This window comes from Toxorhynchites rutilus, chromosome 2 (assembly GCF_029784135.1).
Source record: "Toxorhynchites rutilus septentrionalis strain SRP chromosome 2, ASM2978413v1, whole genome shotgun sequence".
In the NCBI taxonomy this organism is placed as follows: domain Eukaryota; kingdom Metazoa; phylum Arthropoda; class Insecta; order Diptera; family Culicidae; genus Toxorhynchites; species Toxorhynchites rutilus.
In genome coordinates, this window is record NC_073745.1 from 313,161,408 (window position 1) to 313,183,682 (window position 22,275).

At 35.8% G+C, this 22,275-nt stretch overlaps 1 protein-coding gene across 4 annotated transcripts in view; it reads right to left on the reverse strand.

Moving 5' to 3' along the window:
* The window catches only part of LOC129771664 (uncharacterized), a 555,494-nt gene that overhangs the window by 347,718 nt on the left and 185,501 nt on the right, over positions 1-22,275 (reverse strand). For all 4 annotated transcript variants that reach the window (XR_008742445.1, XM_055775546.1, XM_055775548.1 and 1 more), the window contains one exon: positions 11,476-11,535. The gene's annotated coding sequence lies outside the window, so the exon portion shown is untranslated. The remainder of the gene's footprint in view (positions 1-11,475; positions 11,536-22,275) is intronic.

The window sequence follows — 22,275 nt, forward strand, 5'->3', positions numbered from 1 at the left end:
TTCAAAGTTTGGAGTAAATTAGAGTGGTATTTAATCGCAAATCGTACCAGAAGTACAAAATGCTACGCGGCTCTCGAGCATGATTCGATTCGTAGTAATCTAGAATGTTACTAGAACTTTTAAAAATCAAATGATAGGCCTAATAGGATTCGTTGTTGGTATGGCTATAGCATATAACTTTCAACAAAATAAAATAAAATAATTTCAGAGCTGCCTGACAAAAACCACCCATAACCAGTTGTGCTTTGCATTGAAAAGAGAAGTGAATTCATCTGCCCACATTCATTCGTCAAGAAAAACCACAACCACAGTGTCGTTACAACCCGACACCCGGTTTTCGCACCGCAGAAATATTGACTACATTATTACAAGTTAGCTATCCTTCTTAATGAAATAAGCCCCCTTTTCACAGACCGGTCTGGGAGTAATTATTGAAACTCAGATCCGCGTTGAATGGCCCAGACGCGAGCCTGGCCAATGGTTTGAGGATGCCAGCGCCGGACGTATTCGTTCTCCTCGTGACGCTCGAGTGAATTCAGCGCGCAAAACGATGAATAGCATTCAAACTCTTAGCGAAGAGTTGTGCAATCTGCGGTCGCAAATTAGCTGAAAACTTTCGTCTGATTTTCAGCTGGTAGAATGGAGACCGTCTTCAACCGTCACAGCTTAGAAAAGTGCCCATCACGAGCCACAAGATGACGCTAAACTAAGTTAATAAAGGGTGTGTCACATCAAATTGCATCACGGAAAAAACGCTGTAGAAATTCGCCCAGTAGACCGATCCTTTTGAAAATTTTAGACAGTAAAATAAAAACTATCAAACAACTTTTGGAATTTTCTTTTTATTCATACTTCGAGCCCAAGCCCGTATGCTCGCACCTTCCTCTTTACCCCGTCCATAAGGTTCTGTACAACGTCAGGTTGTAGTTTTTTTTTTGAACAGAAATACATTTTCTCTTGAAGTCCGCCTCCGATTTGACAACTTTTGGGTTCTTCCGGAGGGCCTGCTTCATAATCGCCCAATATTTCTCTATTGGGCGAAGCTCCGGCGCGTTGGGCGAGTTCATTTCCTTTGGCACGAAGGTGACCCCGTTGGCTTCGTACCACTCCAACACGTCCTTTGAATAGTGGCACGAAGCGAGATCCGGCCAGAAGATGGTCGGGCCCTCGTACTGCTTCAATAGTGGTAGTAAGCGCCTCTGTAGGCACTCCTTAAGGTAAACCTGCCCGTTTACCGTGCCGGTCATCACGAAGGGGGCGCTCCGCTTTCCGCAAGATCGCTTGCCACACCATGTACTTTTTGGCAAACTTGGATAGTTTCTGCTTGCGAATCTCCTCCGGAACGCTGAATTTGTCCTCTGCGGAGAAGAACAACAGGCCCGGCAGCTGACGAAAGTCCGCTTTGACGTCTTTTTCACTGACGGAGCATCCATTTTTGCCGTTCTTCACCTTCTGGTCGATGGTTAGGTTCTCGAAGTATCGTTTTAGTACTCTGCTGACCGTGGATTGGACGATTCCCAGCATCTTACCGATGTCCCGATGTGACATCTCCGGATTCTCGAAATGAGTGCGCAGGATTAATTCACGACGCTCTTTTTCGTTCGACGACATTTTTCCAAATTTACGAAAAATTGACAGTGAAGCATGGCCAACGTGATCTATACACTCTTATCTGATTATAAGCGAAAGCTGAAGATATAATTCCTAAAAATTGAATTTCTACAGCGTTTTTTCCGTGATGCAATTTGATGTGACACACCCTTTAGTGTAACATGTTGTTTTTTTTTTGCTGACTGTGGACTTCATATTACACAGGGCACCAAACAAACGCTGACCTCGTTTGGCGAGAAGCCATGCTTACGAATGCTGCGCCGTCATCGCATCCGCCCGCCGATGCGTGAGAGGGAAATTCACGCCACCCTGCAACGCGACGACGGTCTCTACCCAGAAACGTGAGTGACCCAGATTGTGGGACTATTATTTTTTTCGTTCGTCTTCTTTCTTCACATATCATGACGAATAAATCAGTCCACAAGCGGGGTTGGTTTGCTTCGTTTGCTTCGAAACACTGCACCAAGTTAATTTGGCAGGCGTTTAAATTGTTGGGGAGAATCGTTTCTCCCGGTTGAAGCTTTAAGATTGATTGAAGCCATTATGGTGGATTATGTAATAATCCATGTTATAGTCATATTACGGGGCTCCGAAAAAGACATGCTCGATTCGGTTCGACATTTTATGGATACTAAATCGCTTGTTAGTGTTATTATTATTTACAGTAGGAATAACTGAACAAAGCGCAATTCTCCTACAACGTAACATCAAATTGATGGAAAATAAGAAGAAATCTATCAATTTTGAAATAGAATATCTATGGAGGTGTCCAGCACGCAACCGCATCGATAGTTTAGGGCTACGATTTTTTTCAATAAATTTAACAATAAATTTTATTTTTATTAGAATTAAACATCGAAAAGCTTCGATGGTTTGCGTGTTTTTGTTCCTTTGGGACGCTTCGCAAAATTCATAGAAAACATTCCGAACAGCCCAATATAATCTTTGGCACATGTTGAGGGAGCCCTTTCTCATAATAGACTGCACACTAGAGTGCCAATAGATGTATGGGAAAAAGTGGCCTTCGAATTTTCAAACAGATCTTTCTTAAAAGTGTCGATTCTTACGAAAAACATGCAAAATATCTGCTCAATCGGAATTCATTTACTAGTGTCGCACGGTTGTTTAAGTTTTTTGAAAGCCGCAAGAATATGTGAAAAGAAATGATTTACTTAAATTCGAACATTTCAAATCTTATAGCAATCAAATTTTATATCTCACTAGCTGACCCGGCAAACTTCGTCCCGCCCAAAATTTATTTCTCGTTATCACATTGATCTTCTAATCTACCACCAATCTATCAATTTTTCGAATTTTCCCATTTTCCTCCAGAGTTTTCCGAAAATTTTCAATTGTCATGTTTGGTTGAAATATGTGTTATGGTCAATGTCATTCCAGAGAAGGGAGGGGTGTCATGCCATCATAGAAACATTTCTCGTACACAAAAACCCTCACATCCAAAATTGGGCTCCATTTGATTTATTAGTTCTCGATTTATGCAGAAATTTGTGTTTCATTTGTATGGCAGCCTCCCCTTAGAGAGAGGGGAAGAGTGTCGAACCACCATAGAAACGTTTATCGATCCCTAAAACCTTTATATGCTAAGTTTTTGATTCCATTTGTTTGATTAGTTCTCAAGTTGTTCAGCAACCTAGACAGACAGAAATCCATTTTTATAAATATAGATATAAATTCATATGATTTCAAATAATCATTTTTTTCACACCTATGTCTTCCATATTATTGTTTGATGTTGTTGATTCAGCTAAACTTTGTTGTGTTGTGTTGTTTATCATATAAAAATCGCTATAATGATACCCACTAGTAATAATGTTTTCTTGATTTTCTCTCTCTTTGCGTCTAATATATGGGAATTATGTTGTTTTATGATTATAAGCTGTGTTTGAACATGATTATATACCGTAAACCGGTAGCAAATTGATCACTATTTTCAGAAATCATGTGAATACTTCCGATTGTTTTTTTTTGTTAGATTTATACTAAATTATTTTTAAAATTACTACTGGTGCTAAGGCCACAAAACGTAATGAAAAGTTTTGTTCAAGAATCATTAACCGTTAATTTGAAAAAATTTCAGAAAAAATTTCAAAATGTAGCTTCGGGGTGAAATTGATCAATCTATGTTTATTGGGATTTTTCAGGATCGTGGTCCTTTTTTGTAAAATAATTTTTTTATCACTTGTTTGAACAGTTATTAATAGTTAAGTATTTAATTATGAATAAGTATCAAGTATTGACTAGAAATGCATTAATAACATTAGCGTCCATGAATATTGCTTTGGTGTATTGAAAATATGTTTCTTCACCATAGTTAACTATGGAAACGGAAATGCTATTCAGAAAATATTAATTTTCATGCAATTTAATAAGTGATTCGTTGAGAGCCATTGACAAAACAAAACCTTCAGATTATTGAACACGTCAGATTAAAAAAGTTTTAAATTAAATTGCACAATACCTCTGAAAATTTATGTTTGTTTTCAGTAATACGTTTCAGCAATTTCACCGCCGGATGACAGTACGTACAATTGTACTGTTTTTCAATCTGTTTTCTTACATTTATCTCCTGTGTTGTTGTTGACTTACTGTTCAATTTTCAATGAAGTTTATTATTTCTTCTCATGTATTCTACACTTTGCTTTTTTTCTTACATATAGTAATATTCTTCAATAATATTCATAAAAAAATCTTTGTGAAGTGTAATCAGAGTCCTGTAAAACATTTATCTCTGCTCTGTATTCAATTTACTCGTTCCTCTTATGCATAGTTTCACATTTTATAAGGTATCCACCTGGGCAAAGTTATTTCAGAATCTTTTTAAAATGTCTGATCTTTCAAATTCGTATAAACTTGAAGCTGTTTAATATATTTGAAATTTTACTTTTTTAATAAGGCATGATTGCTTTTATAAACTTCTCCATTCTATTCCAACTTCTCCTAAATCCGTGACATATTTGACATGTAAGATGTGTGTTATTCGTGTGAGTTATGGTGGTGCTCATTTTGTTTTCCTAGAGACTCATCGACTTCTCATCACAACTTTGGATCAAATTCGTTTCTCCATTCTAGAAAATTAAAGTTCACTGAATTATCCTCATTGTTCTTGATGCCTTGATGCTGCTTGTAATCTATAGAAGATAATATATAAAATAAATCATGCCAAATCACTTTAAAAGTTGACAGCAGTGAAATGTTGAGAGTGTGAAAACATTGTTCATTTAAGCAACTTTGCATATACTAAACATTTTGCAAAATTCTGGTCAAAGAGTGAAACGTAATTTCAATTGGAAATTGTTTAAATTTTTATTAAAAAAATACCAATAATTTGACGACACCAAAAATAAATATTTCAAAAATTCTCAAAAACTTTTTTCTTTAATTTCTCAAAAAAAATACATGAATAGCCCTTACAATTTCCATCAAGGCATTCATTCTTCGGAAGATGGACACTTTTACAGCGAAAGAGTTTTCCTAACAACAACTTTTTTATGTTTTCTTCCGAAAAATTACAAGTAATGCTAATTTTATTCAAACTCAAGATAGGGATTAAGGGTAGTCGACAAAATTTTTGTCCAAGAGGTCAACTTTCTATCTTTTACAGTTTTTGGAATATATGGCAAGTAATGTAATGTTTTATTAGCAACATTTTTGTGTGTAAATTCTCGCGTGTGACAAGTATTCAACATGTTTCTAAATAGAAAATTGATCGCAGAACATGCAAATCACGATAATTCATACATAAAAATTTACGAGTTGAACATTAATAGTTTTTTTTTTTTTTGGAGAAAACATGAAAAAGTCGTTGTTAGAAAAACTCATTCGCTGTAAATAATAATACATAAGTGCCCATCTTCCGATGAATGCATGACTTGTTGGAAATTGTAAGGGCAATTGTTGAACTTTAGAAAAATGTATTTTTTAACAAAATCAATTTCAATTTTCAAAATATTTTATTTGCAATCAAATTTGTATGATATTTTTTATGAAAACTTAAACAAGTTCCTATATTTTATTCTTTAATTCTAAAAATGGTTTTATAGTTTTCTTAAAAAAGTTGACGAAAACTTCACAGTTTCAAAAAAATCTCACTTAAAAACGATAAGACCTTCATTATTTTAGTTAACGAATTTAATGTAGGAATTTATTTATGTTTTCATTTTAAAATATCAAATATTTTTTGAAGAAAAATTTAATTGAAAAAATAATATTGTGAAAATTAAAATTCATTTTTCTCAAAAATATGTTTTTCTAAAAATGAAAAAAATAGATATGAATAGCCCTTATAATTTCCAACAGATCATTTATACATCGGCATTTATACAGAGAAAGAGTTTTCCTAACAACAACTTTTTCATGTTTTCTTTTAAAAAAACTATTAATGTTTAACTCGTAACATTTTAATGTATAAACTATCGCGATTTACATATCCTGCAAACTTTTTGCTATTTCGAAACATGTTAAAAACTTGTCAAACACGAGAATTCACGCACAAAATGTTACGAGTAAAACATTTTTTTTTTCAGGAGTCGTCATACAAAAATGCCATGTAATCCAGAAACCGTAAAAGGTTGAAAGTTGACCTCTTTGAAAAATGTTCATATTTTAATTAGATTTAAACCTTTGTTGAACACTCTACCTTGAGTTTAAACCCATTTTGAGATTAGGATTAGTTGTATTTTTTTCAAAAGAAACATGAAAAAGTTGTTGTTAGAAAAATTTTTGCCCTGCAAAATTGCACATCTTCCGATTGTTGTTTTGTTGGAAATTGGAAGGTTTATTCATATAATTTTTTTTGAGAATTTAAAAAATACTTTTTTGGAAAAATGAATTTCAATTTTCAAAATAATTATTCTTTCAGTGTCATTAAAAAAAGAATTTTTTTATGAAAATTCAAACAATTTCCTTCATTCCATCCTTTGGAATCCAGAATTTCGTAGGTATTATAGTTATGATTCTTTGTAAAAAATAAGAAAAAAAATTGCTCTTTCCAAAAAGTAGTCTTATTCTCTTTCGAATATTTCAAGTATGCTAAATGGCTTAAACGATCAATGTCTTTACACTCACAAAGTTTCACTTCAGTCTGTATGTTGCTACCAATGTCTAGTCGAGTTGGCGTGAGTTGGCGTGAAATCGCCAATTGCATTATCATATGATGTGCGTGGTATTAAAAACATTTAGGGGAACCGCGGGTAATACGGACAGTAGGGGTAATATGGACAGGTGGTTGATTTGTATAGTTACATTTTGAATTTCAGATTTCTGTTAATGAGAACACCTTCTACATGTTATTCTATAATATTTAAGCCACCCTATGGCAATGAATACTGATCAAAAGGGGATAGGGAAACAAACACCGAAAATCATACATGATTCCGCGTGTGGATGTAATTTTAGCTGCTTCGATATTAATCATTTTGAGTGGTTTAATATCAAAATTCATTTAGCTGTTGGTTATATTTTGGTTTATGAGTTCACAGAGAAGTGATATTAGGTATGTACGGAAAAGTAAATTCCTTTTTTGAGTGGAAAATTTGAATTATTGAAATAATTGTACTGGTGGGGTAAAACGGACAGTTGCCAGTGAGAGTGAGATGGACTGTGAAAAGTCTGTTTAATCTATTCCTAAAGAATGCTCTGCGTCTATAAATGGAAATCAAATTGCCAAATGTGGACTGTTTAAAAGCTGACTGGAACCAAAAGCAAATTAATTGAGAGTCAGACCGTTTATACTGCTGAAAAGCACTATATCACTTGTAGGTGGAATAATTCGATTTTTTCATCATTTAACGGACATTTGTGATAAGTTCAAACCTTGGTTAAATAAAATTATTCGTCGCGCGATCGATAAACCTCTACACTTCATATATTTCAACCCTGTCCATATTACCCTCACTATATGTCCATATTACCCGCATCGAAAAAAATGTTGTACTTTCCGGTCTGTTTCAATTTCAGTGAAAAACATTGAAAAACATTTTATTTGTAAAATATTTGGCCAATTAGGTAGAAAAACAGTATACTGAATTGCAAAAAACTGCATCAAAGTTTTGGGAAACATGCGTTTCCAACGATATAATTGAAGTTCATCTTAACATGTTCGTTTTACACACCTCCCCTACTCCGTTATAGAATTTCCGAACTTGTGTCGAGAAATTACAGATTTCAAAATAGTGTTTTAATTTCTTTACAAGGGATCCATTATTGAGATTGAAATGAGTTTCAAATTGATTAGCTGGTTTGAAAAATCCTAAGCCTTCATAAACCAAAATGTTTATTAGTTTCTTCGAGCGTCTGCGAAGTTCCCAATATTAACAGACCATCTAGCGAACAATAGTTTTTTAATTTCTCAATCGCATTAGATTCACCAAATTTTAAAATCACTGCTGACTCAGCTTCACATGCTAATTTAGTATATCTAATTTTTTGGTAATAATCGGTTTGCAAAATCCGATAAACATTCGCCTTGATTTATGACAAAACCCGACAAAACCGTTAACATAATGTGAATACGCGTTGGATGTATTTTAATTTTTACTGTAAAATGAATTTTAATTGAGCCCAAGACATTATATTCATAGACCCATTCTTTTTTCTCTCACCAATTCGGACAATTTACAATGAATCATCGTCATTACATAACCTAGTCCGCCAGCCGGAGATGCATTTTGCAGACTAGAATGCAATACGTCTAAAATTACTATGAATGAAGTTTAAATTGGTTTTCATTATACTTTTACAGATTAGTACGAAACTTGCAGAAACTATACGAACTATTTATTTGAAAAAAATATTCCAATTAATGATCAATATTTAAAGAAAAGATGTATTTCAAAAATCCATTAGCACATTTGAGAATATAAAGGGTATTGTTACTCACGTCTTTTTGTCTCAATTTCATTCTCTTCGGCAATCTCATTTTAAGTTTAAAAAAAAAATTGATTTTTCTAAGTAGAACTTGAATCTTCATTCCAATGATAACACTAATATATATATATATATATATATATATATATATATATATATACTAGCTAACCCGGCAAACTTCGTCCCGCCCATTTACTTGATTAATTCTCGAGTAATGCAGAAATTTGTGTTTTATTTGTATGGCAGCCACCCCTAAGAGAGGGGGGAGGGGTATCTAACCACCATAGAAACATTCATTGCACCCTAAAGTTTCCATATGCCTAATTTGGTTTAATTTGCTTGAATAATTCTCGGGTAATGCAAAAATTTGTGTTTCATTTGTACGGCAGCCCCCTCTAAGAGAGGGGGAAGGAGTATCTTAACACCATAGAAACATTTATTGCATCCTAAAACCTCCACATGCCAAATTTGGTTTCATTTGCTTGATTAATTCTCGAGTAATGCAGAAATTTGTGTATCATTTGCATGGCAGCCCCCCCTTTGAGTGGGGGAAGGACTGTCTAACCATCATAGAAACATTTATTGCACCCTAAAACTTTCACATGCCAACTTTGGTTTCGTTTGATTGATTAATTTCCGAGTAATGCAAAAAATTGTGTTTCATTTGTATGGCAGCCCCCTCTAAGAGAGGGGGAAGGAGTATCTTATCACCATAGAAACATTTATTGCATCCAAGAACCTCCACATGCCAAATTTGGTTTCATTTGCTTGATTAATTCTCGAGTAATGCAGAAATTTGTGTTTCATTTGTATGGCAGCCCCCCCTTTGGGTGGGGGAAGGACTGTCTAACCATCATAGAAACATTCATTGTACCCTAAAACTTTCACTTGCCAACTTTGGTTTCGTTTGATTGATTAATTTCCGAGTAATGCAAAAAATTGTGTTTCATTTGTATGGCAGCCCCCTCTAAGAGAGGGGGAAGGAGTATCTTATCACCATAGAAACATTTATTGCATCCTAGAACCTCCACATGCCAAATTTGGTTTCATTTGCTTGATTAATTCTCGAGTAATGCAGAAATTTGTGTTTCATTTGTATGGCAGCCCCCCCCTTTGAGTGGGGGAAGGACTGTCTAACCATCATAGAAACATTCATTGCACTCTAAAACTTTCACATGCCAACTTTGGTTTCGATCCTTGGTTAATTTCCGAGTAATGCAGAAATTTGTGTTTCATTTGTATGGCAGCCCCCCCTTAGAGAGGGGGGAGGGGTCTCAAAATATCACGAAAACCTTCCCCGGCCCCAAAAACCCCTACATACCAATTTTCATGTCGATCGGTTCAGTAGTTTCCGAGTCTATAAGAATCAGACAGACAGACAGACATCACTCCATTTTTATATATATAGATATATATATATATATATATATATATATATATATATATATATATATATATATATATATATATATATATATATATATATATATATATATATATATATATATATAGTTGTTTTGTTTTGCCTCTCATTCATTTTCATTTCTTGTTAGTTCATATATCCTTATTACCTACCTACTCTGTTTGCAAGCCTATTCGTAATATGTACCCAACTTGGTCCCGGTAGAGGGTAAATATCATGTGTAGATATGTGATCAGATTATCAAGGGTGAGTGAAATAATAATTCTACGATGCTGCGAATTGCAACTACAACTGGAGATGTTCCATCACGTCTTTTTTGCTAGCCGTTGTTCTCGGGATACTTTCTTTTCCATATCAATTCCAGGGTACAATAATTCTCCGGAACATATTTCTCCATCCATTAATCACTTTTAAACTTCGGTGCATGACGTTCCATTATCTAGAAGAAAAAAACACACACACGATTGTGCATCCTTGATTAATGGATCGATCAGACATGCCATTTGATTTAAAATGCCCTGCGAATAACTAACAACCACAGCGGCTATCAAAGGAAACATCCGAAGGGAGTGGGAGGGTGGTGCTGCATGGATATCCCTCCCATTCAAACGTCACAACCATACTCTATCCGATTGCATTGCACAAACTGGTAATTAACCATCCAAAGTTAACAAAAAAACAATACACCAAAAGAATCATCAGCTGTGAATGTACAAAACTATTGTGTTATCGTTGCGGTTGCAAATGGGTAGTTTTTCGCGGTTTGGACAGACTTTGGCAGGCTGCATCGGACATGTGTAATTACCGGCTTAATTAAAGCCCCAACATCTCTCGTATGAGCACATGCTGGTGGATCGTACCAACGTGGTGAGCGCATCACTCATATGGGGGGGGGGGGGTAAGGGTTGGTTGACGGAGGAGATTTATTTATCGCACGGCGATAATTTAGAGGAAGTTGCAAATTCAAGAAAAGCTAAGTAGCGATGCTAATCAATACAATGGAACAATCACTCAAGTAGGGTTCCATCCGATGTGTTGTTGCCACTTGAAAATATCTATGGTCAACTGTATTTGATGTGTCATTGAACAACATCAGAACTGAATTTTCAAACTGCGACGTGTGACGATACAATAAATGTGAATATTTAAGCTACTAAGAAATTGCATCATTCGATCCAGACGAAGGTGGAAATGGCAGCGACACCGAGCAAAAAATAAATACATAAATCAATAAAACAGCGATAGCTTTCCCAATAATATAGCCGATTGCCGAGCGCTGATTGAAACTCTTGTGCCCCTCCTTCCCCGTCGAGGGAAATCCGTCTAGAGGATATGCACGGCAACTAGTGTTTATTATACGGTGAAAATCAATTAATTAATCGTTATGGAGTGAAAATTGAAATTTGATGGAGGCGAATGAAATATGTTTTTATTTAAAAATTAGCCCCGGCTCCGTCGATCCGGGGAGCGTGATTGCAATTTGTATTATCCATGCCCAATTCACTTTGCTGGTGGTGCAGGTAATGAAATGAAAAGTAATTAACTTTATTGCATACCTTTTATCCCATTAATGGCGAATCAGTGGCGTAAATAATGCAGCTTGTTCGTTCGGGGTTCTGAAAAAAAGAGACAAAAATAAACTATGTTACAAATATTGACATTTACATAATTTGATTGATAGTGGGTAACTAACAAATAAGTTTATTTGAACACAAACACGCTGAATATGTATTTTAGAATCTGTGAATAATAGAACAGGCTTAATTTACTTAAAATATGTACGCACACTGTATTTTACTGTAGCTAAAATCCAGTTGCTATTGTTATGAAGAGTATGATTAATCCTATTAAATAAGGAAATGAATTCAAGGAAACACCTCGTCTTTAACACATGTAAAATAGGCAAACAAATGACAAATTCGAAGTAATCCCCCATTATTGAGATCTCGATAAATATTATTGACCATATTATTTTTTTTAAAGATATTGTAATTAGTTATTCTCGAATTGATTTGTTAAACACCATGAAAGTCTTCGTTTACAGTTTCTTTCCAATCGTTAATGAATGAAACATATTTTACTTTTCTAAAAAAACACCATTTAACTGATTCATTCATCGGCTGATCTTCTCCTAATTTGAAAGTAAATCGTTCATTAATAAACCCGGTACCTACCCAGAGCAAGGTTTCCCCATATTCAAATTTTCGTGTTAAATTTTATATAAACACTAGCTGACCCGGCAAACTTCGTCCCACCCAAAATTTGTGTTTTGTTAACAATACCTTCAAACATTCACGTTTTCTTACTAAGCGCAAGTTCATCGCAGAACTGTTCATTGATTGATCTTCTAATCGACCCCGTTGAATTTATCTTTTACTATAAAATTCCTAGTGCTTCTACCAAAACTCATAATTATAATATCAGATTATTTTCAGACACACACCCCTACCTCTTCGCCCCTTTAGAGAGGGGGGAGGAGTGTCTATTAATCATAGAAACGTTTCGTGCCCCCTAAAATCTTAACATGCCAAATTTGGTTCCATTTGCTTGATTAGTTTTCGAGTTATGCAGAAATTTGTTTTTCATTTGTATGATAGCCCACCCTAAGAGAGGGAAAAGTATCTAACCACCATAGAATCATTTATTGCACCCTAAAACCTTCACATGCCAAATTTGGTCTCGTTTACTTGATTAATTCTCGAATAATGCAGAAATTTGTGTTTCATTTGTATGGCAGCCACCCCTCAGAGAGGGGGGTGAAGTGCCAACCACCGTGAAAACATTTATTGCGCTCTAAAACCTCCATATACCTAATTTGGTTTCGTTTGATTCATTAATTAGAAAGAAACAATTATTGCACCATAGAAACAATTATTGAACCCTAAAACCTCCATATGCCTAATTTGGATTCATTTGCATGATTAATTCTCGAGTAATGTAGAAATTTGTGTTTCATTTGTATGGCAGCCACCCCCCCACCACCGTGAAAACATTTATTGCACCCTAAAACCTTATGTGAAAATGCAATAAATGAATTCAAATGGCTGCTGATTTAGAAGATCGAAAGGGTATACCCAGGTAAATCATATTATGATAGCTTGAGTAGTCGCGATCTTACAGGGCTATAAAGTTATTACAAACAATGGTCCGGACAACGTGGTAACGAAGGAGATAATGCTATTTTTATCTATAATATATTTTTGTAGTCATAGATTGATTTGACTCAGGCTTATATTTATGTAGGTCTTAACTATTTAGACTTGTGTTTAAAAGTGATACATGATGACTCTTTGTCTTCTTCTGCATGAATGAATAAACAGAAGAAAAGGGTAGTAATGGCTTTAATGGTATTTTTGTGTACATTTTTTAACAGAATGCGGTACCGAATTCTAGCATGTTATGTCATCTAACCCGTTGAAAGGATACAAGTACATACAGGAAACGATTTTTCCAGGGCATCCATTTGAGGTATCAAAAGAGAAAAAAGATTTTGAACAATGAAAAACTCAATTTAAATGTAATTACTACATACAATCACAATCCTTTGTCAATCCCTAGGCTCAGACTCATCAACTTTTTGTATTTTTTTTCTTCCAATCACTTCGAGTGTTGTAACTTCAAAACGACGTCCTGAACGTCTTAACAAATGTTAGATGGAGATGAAAAAAAATCCAGTATTCATCATGTACCTGTTTCATAGCTTTGACATTTCTCTATTACACTTGATAATCATATTTTTCTAAATCATATTTCGGACGCTTAAGGCGTATGATGCAGAGAACAGATCTCAACTTTATGCACAGGTATTATTTGGTTGATATTTTCAATAAATTAGTTCAATATGCTTTTAAGCTTTCTACTTTGGTACCTATTTGATTGAAAACATAAAAAAATCATCGAATAAAATGCTTTTCAAATCAAGCGAATAAAAATCAAACTTCGGACACTACTTATAAAATAATCAAATTTCGGACAGATTGAATTCAAATTTCGGACACTTTATTTTGAAATTTTTTCAACGAAAATTACATTACACTAGATTATATTTTGTTATTATATGGCAGAGACTTAACTGTAGGAATTCGGGGTTTTAGAAAAAAAATGACTTTAAATCTCGATGTGTGCAATTTTGAGATATTTAGCACCAAAAAAAATTTAAAACTCCGATTTTACGTGCTTTTTCGGTTTTCAAAGAACTCAAATTTTAACGTCTGCGACACTAGTAAATGAAGTGTAAAATAAGCTAATATTTTCCATTGGGTAATTATCGTGCGAATCAACATTTCATAGCAAGTTCCGAATGAAATATCGAGATGACTATTTTTATTGGCACCCAAAATCATACTTTTCATTTCGTGCTCCGAAAAAAGTCCCAGAATGTCGATTTTTGACAAAAAAAAATCGAGATGGCACTAGATCTCGACGTTTCATGCAATTTTAAGACATTTGGCATCAACATTTTTTTCGAAAAGCCCGATTTCCTTTACTCTCTCCTTGGGTGATTTTTCGTTTTTCAAAAAACATAAACTTTGACCGCTTTGCTCCACTCTCCCTTAAGTCCGATTGAAATTTTGCATAGGGTGTTTTATCGAGGTGTTAAAAATTTTGTATAGGGTAACTTTTTGAAATTTTAGGGTCGATTTTTCCCCATACATTCATTGGCACCCTAATGTATACACTGAAGTCGCTTTTTACTCGGTTTTATTTTACGCGGCTTTTTTTACGCGGATTTCGAAATTTACGAGGCATCAACCACGTAAAAATTCAATATGCTAATTGATGCGACTTTTCACGAAATAAGATTGTATTGTATCACTGATTAGTAGCAGAGAAATAAAAGGAGATACAAATATCATGATTGTAGCATGCAAAAAAATTCAGGTAATCAATTGTTAGAACATGGGTTGCATTTAGAACTAATTATTCACTGATTGTTAGATTTTTACACGGATTTTGAAAATTGCATGGTTTATTTTTACGCAGGTTTTGGAATTTACACGGTTTTTTTAAGCAGATTTAGGAATTAACGCGGTTTTTTTTACACGGATTTTGGAATTCACGCGGTTTTCTTTTACGCGGTTTTTGTTTATGCGTCACTTATCCCCAGCGTAAAAAGCGGCTCCAGTGTATACATATTTTTTATTTGAGGAAGTTGTTTTCTGACTTCAAAAGGATGAATCAAAAATTAAATTCTTCTTTTATATTCAAAAAACAATAAATATATGTAATAATACAAAATAAATTTAAAAAAAATTGGAGGTAGGTTCAGGACCACTCCAACTGTATGCCGTGTACTACAGGTAACAGGTAAATTCAATTCATACGCCCAAAATGGATATGAATACCTTTAAACATTCACTCTATTTGCTTGATTAGTTCTCGAGTTATGCAGAAATTTATGTTTCATTTGTATGGCAGCCCCCTCCTCCCCTTAGAGAGGGGGTGAGAAGTGTCGAACCACCATAGAAATATTTCTTGCCCCCTAAAACCTCCCTATGTCAAATAGAGATTTATTTGTTTGATTAGCTCTCGAGTTATGCTAACCAAAATTTGAAAACTCGAACAGATCAGCCAGCTTGCGTCGGTTTATGATATAAAATGTCCGGTATTAGATTCACATGTGATGTTTTGTTACAACGTAAATATAATGTTTTATAACGTGATGACAACGTAAATGGAATTGGAAGAAAGGAAGTAGTTCAAAGAATTGAGAAAGCTTCTATGAATTAAGTTAACATTTTTATAATGTAAAAACCTAAGATAAAGAATAGAAAGAAACATAAAATTAAATTTAAGTGTAATTGAACTATTTTTCCGATTTTCCGGGAAATGGAGAAATGCCCACGTGGACAACAGGGGGAGGGGTATATGCTTGTCCACGGATGGGAAGGGGGGTGTCTGAAATCGTACTTCTTCTGTCCATGTTTCGCAATCTAAAAGCACATCGAACTCGTTTTCCATACAAGTCAAAAATATTGTGTCACTGTTTTTGAAGCAATGAAAACGCAAAATGGCACTGAAGCGCTAGAATGGAGAGAGCAAGGAAAAAGTCACCATATAGGTAATGAAATTGTCAGCGTTGTGTCACCTTTTATTTGACACTACTAGAAATTCGGTAAAAAGCCCCAATCCTTAGATACAAAGGAGGATAGGTTCAGGACCACCTTCCCCTATAAGACGGACCTTTGGAAGGGGAAGGGAGATTTCAAAGGAAAGTGAGAAGTATTCAGTATAATAATTAACATAAAAATAGTATATAACTTGCTACAATACGGTGAATTTTATATCTAATACATTTTTTGATTTTGTGACGTGACAACACTTTGTGGAGACTGTTTTTTTTTCACTCTACGAAAAATGTAACGATTTATTAAGTGTTTTCAAACACATATTACTCAAAATCGTTATTGCGACATATGTTATGTTATATACCATTAGACAGGAAATTTATCCAGCATTTTTTCTTGCTTAAAACATGAACAGTGAATATAGGAAAAAAAAGTTAACAATTTGACGATTGAAATGGGTATGTTTTCTTCCGATTGCACTAACCACTCGCTTTCTCCCCGACGCAACGAGCAAATCATTTTGCCTAAATTCGGGCGTTAGCTCACAATGTGAGTTGATGTGTATAATGAATTATTCTCCATTTACCGATAATAGGCATTTATCAGTTTTTGTATCATATGTCGCCCAATCAATTCGTGCCCAATTCACGTTTTCAGCTTGTAGGTCTCGTTACTACCTCGAATACACTTGACCATTCTGCTTTCCCTTTCCTATTCCTAAGCTGAACTTAGCACCCAATGAGATCAATACACTACAGCAGCTACACGAACTTCCCAAGAGAGCATTAATGACCATAGAATACTCAATATACATCACTAGGCTGTAAAGTAATTACAAACAATGTTCCGGACAACGTGGCAACGAAGGAGAAAATGCTCAGATTATAATATATTTCTGTAGTCATAGATTCATTTGACTTAGGCTTATATTCATGTAGATCCTAACTATTTAGACTTGTGTTTAAAAATGATAAATAATACATAATTGAATAAACAGAAGAAACGGGTGAGAATGGCTTCAATGGTATTTTTGTGTACATTTTAGAATAGAATGTGATTTCGGATTCTACCACGTTATCTCATCTAACCCGTTTTAAGGATACAAGTTCATACAGGAATCGGGTTTTTAAGGGCTTCCATTTGATGTATCAAAACAGAAAAAAATACAGATATCTAACAATGAAAAATCTCAATTTAAATGCAAATACTACACACAATAACAATTCTATGTCAAAATCCCGTCCGTGCCCTTAGGTCCATCAACTTTTTTTTTAAAACTCAATATACAGGAATCTATATTCATCTTTTGTTGAAAAATCATAGAATAAAGTTCATTTGTATGTTTTGAAACGGAACTGAACATACAACATCAATGTTCAACAATCGGAAACCACAAAAATTCTGGTTTGGAAATCGTGTTATTTATACATGAAAACTAGAAAAAAAAAAAAAACTTTTTTTGATGAGTCAAATTGATGGAATGGGTCATTTACTTTTAATTTAGACATACAACGAAGGTAACAATTGAGTGGCTTGAGAAACAATCTAGTTTCGGAAACATGATTGAATTCTGTCCAAGATAGAATTATTACTTTGGCGATCTTTACTATTTATGTTGAAAAAATAACGTATATTAAGTTTCCTAGAGTATCAATTATTTCCAACAAACTAGATTATGCCCGAGGAGAACTCATTAAATCAAACGAACTGAAAGAGCTTTCGGGCCCCTCTAATCTTCCGAGAGCTTCTTCTTCTGGTGTCTGTTGAACACGCCATCACCGACCGTAAAAACAAAACGAAAATCACACTCAAGCCCAGAGCCTCAGAGCCGGGCGCCAGCCCAAAAATTCCATGCATAATCCGACAGGACAGGAAAAATCGCGCTAAGTTGCAATATAAGCTTGTGCAGTTGCTCGAGACCGGACGGACAGACACTCGAGCCGGTGGTGGTGAGGCGTCATTATCGTGGTTATGCTACGTTTCCGATACGGACGCGTGTACACACTCCACAGAAGAGATTAGTGCAAATGAAGTCAGATTATACCTTCTCCCGCGACGCAGACTCTGCCGCCACCCCCGGATCAGTGCTTTGGTGGCGCGTGCAGATCTCTTTCTTTTGCGCGTTTCAGTTCGCTTCTTCGCATTTTCCGCTTGGTTCCGTCACGCGGCTGCCAAAGCTCCGGTTGTGTTAATCCGTTTGCAAGGGGGAGGGGTTCACCCGGCAACCATATTTCGAAAGACCAAGCCGGAGAGAGAGAGAGAAAATCGAAATAAATAGATTAATAGATGATAGATCGAGTGTAACACGCTTTGAGACAGCTTATTCCGCCCTGCCCCGCCGCCGTGACCAGCCGTGGCGATCGCGCAACGGTGAACACTCGAGTGACTGAAGCGTAGAATCACGTAACACGCGTAACAAGGAGAACCAGACTGCAGCCGGAGGCCCTTATTCGTCTGGGAAAGGGTCTTGTCCCGAGGGGGCCTGGGTGGTTCGAAGCATAAGAACCGTATGCTTATTTTATTTTTTGTTAGCTTCTAACGAGAAAACGGACGAAAGAAACAAAAACTGGCCAACAGAAATAGTACCTTTTCTCGTTCATCCAATTAACGACAAATGCGCTTGAGTGGAAACTTACGTTCTAATTAAAATTGAATTCAATCAAGATGTTGCGGAATCGAAAGTGTTGATGTGGAAACCGAATCCATCGCTGGGCAACCACTTGTGTCTGAAGATAGGTAAAGAGAAGAATCGCAGAAGAACTGCAGTTGCTTGGAATCGGTTTTCAATTAGTTCGAAATGAATGTATAATATGATCTTTCCCTCAATCCAATACATGCTTGGTGCTTGTTCGACGAAACGAATGTGTAATTGAGTTTTCAAGATTTATATCATTTGAAGTCACCCTAAAATGTACTTTTCGCTCAACATTGATTAGGATCAGTGTTCGAGAAGCGGATAACAACCCTGAGGTTATACAGAGTACAGGTCATTAGCCCTAGATAACTAATACCAGCAATAGCAGATTTTGGACATTTACCGAACCTCATCCACAACAGGCGCGAAAAAGATCTGAACAGTGTGGCAGTATATGCACAATCGCTGATCGGAGAAAACTCGGATAGACTGGGTGACAGTGGCGCTTGCAGGTCCCGACAGGGTCGATTTCTCAAATTACTATAACTGTGATGTTTCAGACCATTGCACTGGAAACCTGAAAATTTTGTTTTACTAATTTTTTTCATGCAATGCGATGTTTTTTTTGTATTCTTGCCTTTATATTCGGGACAAATGTTCAGCGGTTGAAAATTATGTTTTATTGATAAATCACGATTTTTTGGGCTATGTTTAGCCGGAAAGGACAAAGAAGAAATAGAAAAAATATGGAACGGCTGGATCACCATCTATATTTAACCAGAACATCGTTAAAGACGCCTGCTATAAACTGAAACACTCTTCCAATCCGGGACCGGACGGAATCCCCTCCGTTATTTTGAAGAAGTGTGCCGGTAGCTTGTCTTATCCACTGAGTCTCCTTTTTAATATTTCAATAAATTTTGGTATATTTGTCCAGTCTTCCATGTTTCACAAAAAACACTGCGTCCGGGATAAACATGTCCACGCCGCTGTTCGCAGTTTTGTGTTTGAATACAAACATGATTTTTTCGTACCTATGTTTGAAAATGTGACATGTTTGTATTCGTAGTATGTTTGGACATACGATGTTTAATCCTAATGGTTCACATGATGTTTGAACATGGTGTACAGTTTCTCTTGCATTTTCACCCCAAACACCGGCAGTGCGTAGAGTAGAAGAAGCGAATCGGACACCACACCACCACCGCTCAACACGTGGTGTGTTGAAAGCTTGAATAAAAGTGGTATGTTGACATGGAAAAAATGCTTTCCTATCATGACAATGCTTCGTCTGCTTCGGTGCTTCGTCTAAAATTTTGGGCAAATAAAATAAACCCTCTTTGTCTTTAGTGCACGCATCAATTTATATTCATGTAACATTCGCTATTATTACCTATTTTTTTTATCCCTTTTGTTTATTTTAGGCTCATTAGCATTTTAGCTGTAACAGAGCCGAATTTCAATCGTGTACATGTCACATGTTTATCATATCTATAATTAGCACATTACACAGTTGCCATGTTTTCGGCGTTAGAGTATTCCCTTCTATACCATTGCATATGGTACACATTTACACAGTTGCCATATAGGCGTAAGAGTTTTCGTTCTGTTCTTCCATTATCCAGTTAGACCGGACAGCGGAGACAGTTGATTGATCATTGTTGAGTTATATATAGAACAGCAGCCCGATGTGTTGTTGTATGGATGTTGTATGGAGTTGTATGGATGAACCGATCTTATTTCGATCGTGGATCGATCTCCATCGCTGATGATTGTTGCGTGGACGTAGTTATTCTGTAACAACACAAAGATGGTCAATGAGGGCCCTGAGTTTTGAACTCACGATCGAGTTATTACCTATTTGAACAAGTACTAAAATTGAATAGAGCGTGGCGGAGATGTTTAGTTACCCACAACAAATTTTGATTACAACATTTCTATAATTTCAATCGAATAGAAAGTACCATAATAATTTAGCAGTGACATGTTAGGCGTGACGCTACCCACTCGACCACGGGAGCAACAATTTTGACTGGATCTTTGAATGTCTACAAATGGCTAAGGCCGAGGTGACACTGGATCGGAGTACGCACGAAAACTTGATTGTGCGATAACTGACGAAGAGAAACAAAGAATTTAGTTCGATAGAAGCTGGCGAATTAGAACGAAGCCAGGCGGAAACAATGCAACCACACCAATACAACTCAATGTGGTTGTTTACTTCACACGATTGCATGCATTTCATGCAGCCACATTTTCGTAAGAAGCTACAAGCAGTGTCACCGCGGCCTAATTCTGCTTGCTAATTCTGTGAACGCGACCCGAGCTATAAAACGAGCGAAGAAGCGGAGAAGAAAAGATGATGCAATCACATACACACATAGCATATGTAGTGTAGCTTTTAGTTTTTTCCTTCATTCAGTTTGTGATAACATCGAGAAATTAATGGCTTGCCACGGCGACTGATATGTCTCTATGCGCAGTATACCTCCAACACCCATACGAGATACAGAGCATAGATTAAGGGAGGGTTGATTGTAATTCTTTCCCAAATCGTCATCGCAAAAGCTAATCGTGAATATGGTACAGATTTTTCCATAATAATTTTGCAGGTGACAATTGGTTTTTATTAGAAACATTACCCTGCAAAATGAATTTTTCGAAATTGGTTTTTTGAACACCCTAACTTGGACCGCCCTTATCAAGCTTTCATGAAAATATCAAGAATATCTGTAAACTTTCCTGAAAACATGCATCAAAAACTAATTTTTGGGTATTTATTTATTTATTTGGCCAGCATTTGTATGACGTCGTCCGCTGTGCAGTCGGTTCTCCAGACTTCAATTGGCAACATGCACGCAAAAAAAATCTCATAGAAAGCTTCTTTCTATTCCGAGAATATTTTCTTTGCATGAAACCAAGGATTATGTTATCAGACCTGCAAAATGTACATGAACTAATAGCCTCTTAGATCATGCAATTTTTGTAACGCAAACTAAATTTGAAGTTCGTTTCTGTGAAAAAGTATTCTACGAAGAAATGTTTTAGGATGAATAATTTTTTTCCGTGCATGAAAGGAAACGAAACGAAAGCAATTAATACTGCGACATCGGATGATATGTTTGTACACGATGTTCTTCAATTATAAACATCGTGTTTGTTTACACATGTTTATGTTTGTGTATCATTGTTCGTGTATGGAATAGACATCCAACACTAGCGAAAAGTTCGAGTTCAAACAAAAACATCGAATTTTCACATCGCGTGGACATGTGTAAGTGTTTTTCGGAAGACTGTATTTGCCCGAATATGGAAGAAGTCCTATGTCTTTTCAGTTTTTGAATGCTGTAAGAAGTGCAGAACTACAGAGAGTTCGCTTGCCTATGTGCAATATCCAAATTACTCGAACTCATCGTCTTGGATTATATCTCGTACACGTGCAAGAGCTACTTAGCCGAAACACAAAATGGATTCATTCCGAAGTGATCCGTAACTACAAACCTAGTTGTTTATATATCATTCGTTGCTAGTGCTCTACAGTCGCGTCATCAAATAGGTGCAGTCTACTCCGATTCATCGGAAGCTTTCGCTACCATCAATCACCAGATAATAATTGCAAAACTCAATCGTCTTGGTTTCAACGGCTATTTTCA